Here is a 10,758-nt window from a genome sequence, read left to right as displayed (position 1 = left end):
ATGTATGAATTCTGGGGGTCTGACTGTTGGACCACACAGATCATAAGAACAGAATGCCACATGTACCCTATGTGAATGGACTGGCATTCATGTCTATGAGGGCCCGTTCCCACAGAGTAACGCTGTGCTCATTCTGACACGTAAACACGTATCAGAGTGAGCGCTTCAAAACAGATCCCATTCACTTCAATGGGTTCCGTTTAACACGCGTAACACGTTGAGATCAATGGGTTAAAAAGCCTCCCATTGATTTCAATGTGTAGCGAGCATAAGACGGAACCCATTGAAGTCAATGGGATCTGTTTTGAAGCGCTCACTCTGACACATGTTTACATGTCAGAATGAGCGCAGCATTACTCCGTGGGAACGGGCCCTGAGACTGATGGAGATAGCAGAGTACAGAGCACTGTCAGCTCTAAAGAAGTGTATAAAGGGGCAATATGGTGGCTCAGTGGTTAGCACTGCAGTACTGAAGTCCTGGGTTTGAATCCCACCAAGAACAACATCTGCAAGGAGTTTGTATGTTCTCCCCGAGTCTGCGTGGATTTCCTCCCATTTTACAAGGACATACTGATAGTAAAAAACAATGTACATTGTGATCCCTATATGCGGCTCACAATCTACATAAGAAAAAAAAAAGAAGTGTATAGAGGGCTGTTCACACATCCACAGCACTAATCCATTCACATTAGGGATTCAGGGACCCCGGATTGGTGTGGATCTCAGTAGTCAGACTGGGGAATCACACAGGACAGGTTGATTATGGGAAAACCTTTAGGCTAAGGCCCCACATTGCCGAAACGCAGCTTTTTTGGTTGCAGATTTTGTTGCGGTTTTTTGATCCAAAACTAAGAATGGCTGCAAAAGGAATGGTAAGTATATAGGAAGTTCTTATACTTCTCTCTTCTGTTTGATCTACTCCTGGTTTTGGCTCAAAAAAAACGCAACAAATCAGCAACAAAAAAAGCTGCATTTCTGCAATGTGGGGCTTTAGCCGTACACTAAGGGTGCATTCACACTGAGTAAACGCTAGCTTATTCTGAACGTAAAACACGTTCAGAATAAGCGGCGTCTAAAGCAGCTCCATTCATTTCTATGGGAGCGGGGATACGAGCGCTCCCCATAGAAATGAATGGGTTGCTTCTTTCACTCCGTACAGTCCCATTGAAGTGAATGGGGAGTGCCGGCGTATATGGCAAGCTCTGCTCATGCCGGAGCGTACACGCCGGCACTTCCCATTCACTTCAATGGGACTGCACGGAGTGAAAGAAGCAACCCATTCATTTCTATGGGGAGCGCTCGTATCCCCGCTCCCATAGAAATGAATGGAGCTGCTTTAGACGCCGCTTATTCTGAACGTGTTTTACGTTCAGAATAAGCTAGCGTTTACTCAGTGTGAATGCACCCTTACACTACAGCCAAAAAGCGATGCGGGAAAAAAACGTGGTGGAAACATTTATTTTTAGGCTAAGGCCCCACGTTGCCAAAAAGCAGCTTTTTTTGTTGCAGATTTTGCTGCGGTTTTTTGAGCCAAAGCCAGGAATGGATTGAGCAGAAGGGAAAAGTATGTAAACTTCCTTTATATTCCCCATTCCTTTGGTAGCCATTGTTGGCTTTGGCTTAAAAAACTGCAACAAAAAAGCTGCGCTTTTGCAACATGGGGCCTCAGCCTTAAACAATTTATTCTAATTTGGCCCTGCCCAATAAAGGCAAACTTCAGCGGCTCTCTTCTCCAAATTCTGCTTCAAATTGAATAGCAAAATCCTTGTCGGTTTTTGAGAAGGAGAAAATATCTGCTTCAAATTTCTGAGGTAGAAATTTTCTACTTCAGAAACTCAGTGGTAAATTCCTAAGTGTGAACACCTCCTTACTGCAACAGATAACATAGCAAGCAGTGATTTCTCTCCTGTCTGCTGAATGCCCACCATAATCCACAAGATTCAGTATGTAGCACATATGGACAAATCTATGTGGATAAATTAGATGCTACACTCAGGCTTGGAGAGTAACCAGTTAGGACAGTCAGTAAGGTGATACTACAGTGGGATGCTGGGAACTATGTTGCACAAAAAGGGCAAAAAAACATGAAGTGAGTATATGTGGGTTGGAATAGATATTTTTTAAATTGTTTTTAGGCTGTCATTAAACTACACATTACAAGTTCTGGTGCATAGCTGATGAGATCAGTAAGTAATGATTTACATGGCTCCGCCTACTAACATAAATTTAGGAATAAATGGTCTTTTGAACTCATCTAATGGATTCTAAAACATTCTAATACATTCTGTCACAGCTGTATATCACAGTCTTTTAGTATTGAGGTTTCCTGTTCTTTTTATCCTGTCACACTGTAACCTTACTGAATATCCCGTCTTGTTGCTCTCTAAAGGTGGCTATATACAAGGATTTACTGCCATTTTCTATCTATTCTGAATGCAGCAGCCTACAGCGATGCCTCCAGTCTGTGCCAGTTGCTACATTGGCTGCCTGTTCATTATAGAATACAATATAAAGTTATCACCCTCATCCACAAGGCTCTCCATAATGCCGCACCTCCCTACATTTCCTCCCTCACCTCTGTCTACCGCCCAACCTGTGCTCTCCGCTCACTCAATGACCTAACACTTACATCCTCTATTATCAGAACCGCCCACGCTCGTATACAAGACTTCTCCCGAGCTGCACCACTTCTCTGGAATGCTCTACCCCGGACAATCAGATTAATTCCCAATTTCTACAGCTTCAAGAGCAAACTAAAGGCACATCTTATCAGACAGGCCTATCACAATTTCTAATGTAAACCCCTCTATACCATAATTAGAATCCCTAAAATGAACCCTCTGTTCCACTTCCCACATTACCACACATGATATGATGCCATTTCAGGCTAACCTTATATGTCCAGGCACAATCTGCATGTTAAAGGACACAACTGGTGATGGCTCATAGTTTTAGACGGCTCATAGATTGTAAGCTCTTGCGAGCAGGGCCCTCAGTCCCATTGTGTGAAGTGACTATTTCTTTGTAATGTACCTTAGGATTTTCTAAAGTGACAGTAGAATCATAAAGTATGATCATATGCAGCTTTGCTTTAACCAGTGATAATGTCAAATCTATGGGAGCTACAGACATGATCTTAGTCACCAGTTAGAGTCGTTTAATGTTACAGTGTCTCTGAATATAATGTACTTGTGGCGAACAATGATGCACTTAACTCAGTCCCTGAGTCCTGCTCGTCCAAAACTGTAGGGGGGTTAAAATGGCTCAAAAAATAGTGTAGAATACTCTTAGTGCTCTTAGAAAACTGTCTATAAAACATAGTGTATAACACTGTCAGGGCTCCTAGGAACCTGTCTATTAAAGAGGACTTTTCATGGTTTGGGGCACAGGCAGTTCTATATACTGCTGGAAAGCCTACAGTGCTCTGAATTCAGCGCACTGTTGGCTTTCCCGATCTGTGCCCCGGGTAAAGAGCTATCGGTCCCGGTACCATAGCGCTTTACAGTCAGAAGGGCGTTCCTGACAGTCATTCAGGTACGTCCTTCTTCAAAGCAGCGCCTATCGCGCTGTACAGTGTGAGCTCACACAGTACAGCGCGATAGGCGCTGCTTTGAAGAAGGACGTATCCGACTGACTGTCAGGAACGCCCTTCTGACTGTAAAGAGCTACGGTACCGGGACCGATAGCGCTTTACCCGGGGCACAGATCGGGAAAGCCGACTGCGCTGAATTCAGTGCACCGTTGGCTTTCCAGCAGTATATAGAACTGCCTGTGCCCCAAACCATGAAAGGTCCTCTTTAAACATAGTGTAGAATACACTTAGTGCTCCTAGGAACCTGTCAATTAAACAGTGTAAATGCTCTTAGCGCTCCTAGGAATGTATCTATCCATTATTATACTCTGGGGTCTCTTCAGACTCCAGAGTATTTTAGGTGGAGGTGGCAAAAATATAAAGAGAAAACATTCAAACTCACCTTCCTTTACCATTTTGGTTCTCCTCACTGCATCTGGCACTCTCTCTTCACCGCCTTGGTGACATCATGCGCCCAGGGTCACCAGTGAGGCTTTTGACAGGGCCTCAACGATGACTTGAACACACTGAGCTCAGTGTTCCCATGTGACCGCTGGTGGCCTAATCACAGTCCTTAGCCCAGGTGCATGATCAGGAGAGCGCCAGGTGAGTGAAGGCTGAAGTATGAATTATTATTTTTTTAATCTCACCTTGGCCTCTACCTAATATACTCTGAAGCCTGAAGAGGCCCCAGAGTACACTGTGGTGGTCATTTTAGTTGAGACAAATCTCCTTTGCATTGCATTTACATAGGGTGCATAGTATTGTCCATCGAGAGGTTTCTCTGGGAAATCTCAACTGCACTACTGGCCTCTGGGAAGTCATCCAATCCAATGCTCTGCAACACCAGGAACTCTCCCTAAAAGCTTGAGTGGTGGTGGGTAAGTGTGATTTCTTTTGCTGTATAGGTCTGGCCTTACAATAGGGCACATCCTAATGCACAGTTTTTGAGGGTTTACAACAGCAATTTTGGGCTTGCCATTTGCCATGTTGCTTTTACTGGGTTTCAGGTTTTAACCTTACAATAAAAATTGTTGTATTACCGGTAATAATTTAGATAAATCACAAGGCCCTATGTTTCTTTTCAACATAATGGGGTTTAAATTTTGGGTATTGAAACATAAGATTTTGTTAAAAAATTTTTTTTGCATGTAGCTGTTTTGAAAAGTCTATTGAATTCTTTAAGAAGTGCCTTGTATAATTGGAGACATGAGATTGGCATTATTCAGATGACCATGTGGATGTGTTGTATTTGTACCGTATTTACAACCAACAAATAAACATGGTACTTCACTACAAAGCTCACTTTGTGATACTATAGGCACATTTTCAAAGTTGCAGCATGTTCTATCACATGGCATATTGCATCATGTTTCTCCCTATTTAAATCAATGAGATATGTAAACATATTAGGCCTTCCTCACAAGGCTATAGAAGTTTACAGTCTTTGCAAACACTCTCTTTGCAGTCTTTGGAAACACTGCATGTTGCCACTCACGGAAAAAAGAAGTGAGCTGCGGTGTCCGCCTTGCGGCAGTACCCTCCAGACCATTAATTTTGAGCCTACTCTGGAGCGGGAAGTGTATTTTGGTCCCAATTTTGACGTGTTTTCCCGTGTCAAAATCGGGACCAAAATACGCTATTCCGCGCACGTGTGAAGAAATCTTTAGATATCTTCTCTGCACCACCGTTCGGTAGAAGTCCCAGTTTTCGTCAGTATGCAAATGAGTTCTCTTGCAGCACTGGGGGCGGTCCCCGGCACTCAAACAGCACTGGGGGCGTCCACAATGCTGCCAGAGAACTCTCCAGCGCCGCCACTATCTTCTTCAGGAACTGCCTCTTCATGCGTCTTCTTCCAACTGTGCATGCCCGCAGCCACAAGAAAAATGTACGTAAGCGGCCATTTTCTTGTGGGCTGTGGGCATGCACAATCAACTCTGTCCGAGGCCTAGAAGTTTGACTCCCAGCGCTGGAAGAAGACTCGTGAAGAGGCAGTTCCTGAAGAAGATGGAGGCGGCGCTGGAGAGTTCTCTCGCAGAGAAAACATCTAAAGGTAGGAGAAGAATAGCCTTTTCTTAAGGCTATTCCTACGTGTGATCGACAAAATTTTTTATTTCTATGGTAGAATCCTTTTAATGCTCTATTAGAGTCCCCACACAGTATAATGCCCCATTAGATCCCCCGCACTATATAATGCTCCATTGTGCACCCAACATAGTATAATGTCACATTTGTATCCTCCATACAGCATAATACCCCATTAGTGACCCCACACATAATAAATTCCCCCATAGTGTCTCCACTGAAGATGGCGGGTGCCCGCATGTAATGCCTTCCCTTCTTTGCGTAATGACAGCAGAAGAAAGACTGATTTCCAATTTGCTGTCTCTCTTGCACTGATGTATTACTTTAGTAGCGGTCAGAAGGGATTGGCAATTGGACCTGCTTCCTGCACAGAAATGTGGTACAACTGCTGATGCCTGCTGCACTACTGCAGTATTACTGTACATCAGTACCAGATGGACGGAAGGATGGAAATCAGTCTTTATTCCAACAGCTGGTGGTCATGGTCTGGTTTTAGATGAGAGCCTTTGCATTAAGCTATAGGGAGAGATGGAAAAATCTAAGTGAAAAATTATAGAGAAAAATGCTTATTAGAAGTGTAAAAAACTGAAATTGTCACGAAAATCACAATGATAAAAATGCAATAAATTGCGTGTTTTATGCAAGTTAAATAAAAGAAGAGAGACATTTTGTTAGAGGGATGCTTGATGGTGTCCCAACTTTTCATTTCTTATAGCCTGTAAGCCTAACACAGTAATGTCTTGTTTAATATACCATGACTGATTCTCACATCTGGGACAGGTATCTGCTTGCTCATGCCTTCAGACAATGTTTAAAGAGTGTGTGGCTCTGTATAGCAGGAAGTACAAGTCATTTCTTGTAATAAATAGCTCATGGTTAGGTGCGGTTCAGTGATAAACCAGCAGGGAACAAGAGAGAAGCCAAGACAGGGCTTTCTGTTTCTTTCTGTAACATTAGATTCCATCATTCACCATTGGCAATGAGTGTAAACGATAACTAACAGAATGTTAAGAAGACAAAACACTCATGTTATGGTCGCTTTTCCCCCATTTTGTAGCTTAGTATTAAAGGGGTTATCCAGTGGCGTAACTAGGAATGGCGGGGCCCCGTGGCGAACTTTTGACATGGGGCCCCCCCGACACCGAAGATCTCGACCGAGTCCCTCCTACGCATTCCTGCGCGCTCTATTATGTCCCATAGTGGCCCCTGCACACAGTATTATACCCAATAGTGGCCCCTGCACACAGTATTATGTCCCATAGTGGCCCCTGCACACAGTATTATACCCAATAGTGGCCCCTGCACACAGTATTATACCCAATAGCGGCCCCTGCACACAGTATTATGTCCCATAGTGGCCCCTGCACACAGTATTATACCCAATAGTGGCCCCTGCACACAGTATTATACCCAATAGTGGCCCCTGCACACAGTATTATGTCCCATAGTGGCCCCTGCACACAGTATTATATCCCTTAGTGGCCCCTGCACACAGTATTATGTCCCTTAGTGGCCCCTACAGGACTAAATACTGTCACCGCTGACCGCTATACCAGGACAAATTGTGGATAAAAAAAAATCTGGTCATGTGCATTACAATTTAGTAACTCCATGTGCCTCATATTAATAGCAGTTAACCCTATCATGTCCCTCACATTAAGCCTTGTGTACCTCACATAAGAGTTACTGATATGTGAGAGACATGGAGGTAATAATAAAGTATCTTCATTACTATTACCCCCATATGTCTCACATATCAGTAACTCTTATGGTGAGGCAAACAGGGGTTAATGTGAGGGAGATGATGGGGTTAACTGCTATTACTATGAGGCACATGGAGTTACTAAAACACAAGTAATCCCCCCAAATGCCTGATAGTAATAAGTAACCCCAGTACGTACCTGTGTAGCTTCAGTTTCATTTTCCTGGAGCAGCTTCTTCCTCTTCTGTGCAGGACGGCAGGGATAAGCCCCGCCTCCTCCTCTTATTGGTGGGCGGAGGACAGACAGAGAAAGGGAGGGGGGAGAGAGGGAGAGCGTCCTGCAGCGCTGACAGGAGCCAGACCTGCAGCTCCAGTGTCTCAGCCGTTGCTGCAGCTTCGGGGCCCCCTGTTGGTGGAAAGTATTCCACCAACAGGGGGCCCCAATCATTATACTCGGGGGTCCGAAAAGACCTCCGAGCATAATGATAGCAGCTGTCACCGGGCCCCTAATGTCCCGGGCCCTGTGGCAGCTGCTACCGCTGCGATGGTGGTAGTTACGCCACTGGGGTTATCCATCTTTTAGAAGATGATAGCTTATCCTTAAAGGGTTTTGCCACAGGATTTATGCCATAATTTTCTGAGACCTCTGGTACAGTACCGATCTCTAACATGAACCTCTTGTCTCCATTGTTTGATCCTCACTCACCCAATCCCCATTCACATGCAGATCTAGACTGTCAGCACCAGTTGGATTACACAGAAACTGCATATCTCTCCGAGCTACAATGTTTCTATAACTCCCATACAATGAACTACACAGTCCAGTCACATTAAAAGGGGCTCTATCATTGGGAAAAGTCATTTTTAACTAATCACATCCTTGCATAGCCTTTAGAAAGTCTATTCCACACTTACCTTTAGTATGTAAATTGCCTCAGCGGTTTTTGAATAAGTCTGTTTTTATTCATATGCTAATTAGACTGGGTGCACGATGCATCGTGCACCCTCTTTGCTATTGTTTCCTATGGGTGTATACAGCACAGGCTGCTGCTGATGGTGACTCAGATTCCTGTTTGCACACACACACACATATAGGAGATAATAGCAGACAGCAGTGCTGCTAGAAACTTCCTGTGCTGGCTGGAAGCTCATTAACATATGAATAAAAACGGACTTATTCAAAAACCACTGAGGCAATTTATATACTAAAGCTAGGTGTGGAATAGCATTTCTAAAGGCTATGCAAGGATGTGATTAGTTAAAAATGACTTTTCCCAATGATAGAGCCCCTTTAATGTGACCACCTGTCAAAATCCAGAATAACCACCTTTGGCAGAGCGGACCGCTGCAAGACGTGCAGGAAGAGAGGGGATGTTGTGATGATGTTCACTGAGATGTTGAGTCATGCCAACTCCAGTGCCGTGGCCAGCTGTGCTAAATTACACAGTTGAGCATCCATGATGTGAACAACCCGATCGAGGTGGTTCCACAGATTCTTGATTGGGTTCAAGTCCGGGGAATTTGCTGGCCAAGAGAGGACGGTAAACTCATCCTGGTGTTCCACCAACCACGCACGTACACTGCGAGCTTTATGATACGTCGCATTGTCCTGCTGGTAGATGCCATCATCCTGAGGAAAAACAATTTGCATGTAGGGGTGAACATGGTACTTGTGTTGATCCATCATGCCTTCCACAATGATGAGAACACCCAGATGACTGATGACACGTGCCTTCTGCGATTGGTTATTTAACGTTGACGTCAAGAGTAGGCGGTGTTCACATTAATATGACTGGACTGTGTATAAATAGTGAACTACACTTCTTCCATAATTTCCATTCACTTCTGGGAGACAGGGTTACAGAAACAGCATAGCATTTTTCCAGAAAATGAAGTATTACTCCTAGAAAATTAATGCAATTACATATGTTTTTTTTTCCTTTGTGTGTGTTGGAACAACACAAAAAAAAAACAGGAAAAAAAAGTAAAATGGGACATAATTTCACACAAAAATTCAAAAATGGGCCGGACAAAATTATTTCAAAATTGTGGATAAATAAGCATGTCATGCTCATTGAAACTAACCTGTGGCAAGCAGGGCCGGCTCCAGGTTTTTATGGGCCCTTGGGCGACAGAGCCTCAGTGGGCCCCCTTGTAAAGGAGGTGGGGGAGTCGAGACACTGTGCGTTGCAGATGAAGCGAGTGACGTCATGCAGGAGTGTGGCGTCACCAACGCCATACCTCCCAATCTTTTGGGAGCTGCAAATTTGGCTCCACCCACTTTTATGTTGACCCCACCCATTCTCATTCATTTATTATGTGCTCCCACACAGTATAATCCTCCTACAGTCACCCGTAAATTATATGCCCCCCCTCCATCTCTCCCCCAGTTTCATATACACCCTTCCTCTGCCCCCAGTTTCATGTCCCCCCTCCATCTCTGTCCCCAGTTTCATCACGTTCTTCCCCTTCATCTGCCCACAGTTTCATGTCCCCCGTCTCTGCCCCAGTGTCATGCCGTTCCCCCCCTCCCCTTCATTTGCCCCTTCAGTTTCATTAGGCCCCCTCCATCTCTGTCCCCAGTTTCATGCCGTTCTCTCCCCACCCCCTTCAACTTCCCCAGTGTCATGCCGTTCCCCCCCCCCCCCCTCATTTGCCCCCTCAGTTTCATTGGGCCCCCTCCATCTCTGTCCCCAGTTTCATGCCATTCTCTCCCCACCCCCTCCATCTGCCCCAGTGTCATGCTGTTCTCCCCCCCTCCATCTGCCCCAGTGTCATGCCGTTCCCCCCCTCCCCTTCATTTGCCCCTTCAGTTTCATTGGGCCCCCTCCATCTCTGTCCCCAGTTTCATGCCGTTCTCTCCCCACCCCCTTCATCTTCCCCAGTGTCATGCCGTTCCCCCCCCTCATTTGCCCCCTCAGTTTCATTGGGCCCCCTCCATCTCTGTCCCCAGTTTCATGCCGTTCTCTCCCCACCCCCTCCATCTGCCCCAGTGTCATGCTGTTCTCCCCCCCTCCATCTGCCCCAGTGTCATGCCGTTCCCCCCCTCCCCTTCATTTGCCCCCCAGTTTCATGGGCCCCCTTCATTATGTTTCACCTTAATATGTAATACAAAACAAACACTTACACTCACCTTCCATCACTCACCTTCCATCGTTCCCCCGATGCTCCTCTCTCCAGTCACATACGCGATGCAGGAGCTGTGAGATCAGCTCCTGCTTAGCTACGGCCCGGCTTGCGTGTGTAAGCGTGATGTGATGACGTCATCGCGCCTACACACGCAAGCCGGGCCGGAGCTTTAAAGCAGGAGCTGAGGTCACAGCTCCTGCATCGCGTATGTATTCCAGCTCATCGGCGGACGGACGCCGATGAGCTGAAATCGTGACAGGCAAGTGCCGGG

The sequence above is a fragment of the Leptodactylus fuscus genome, chromosome 2, assembly GCF_031893055.1.
Source record: "Leptodactylus fuscus isolate aLepFus1 chromosome 2, aLepFus1.hap2, whole genome shotgun sequence".
NCBI lineage: Eukaryota > Metazoa > Chordata > Amphibia > Anura > Leptodactylidae > Leptodactylus > Leptodactylus fuscus.
Note: the sequence above shows the minus strand (reverse complement) of the source record.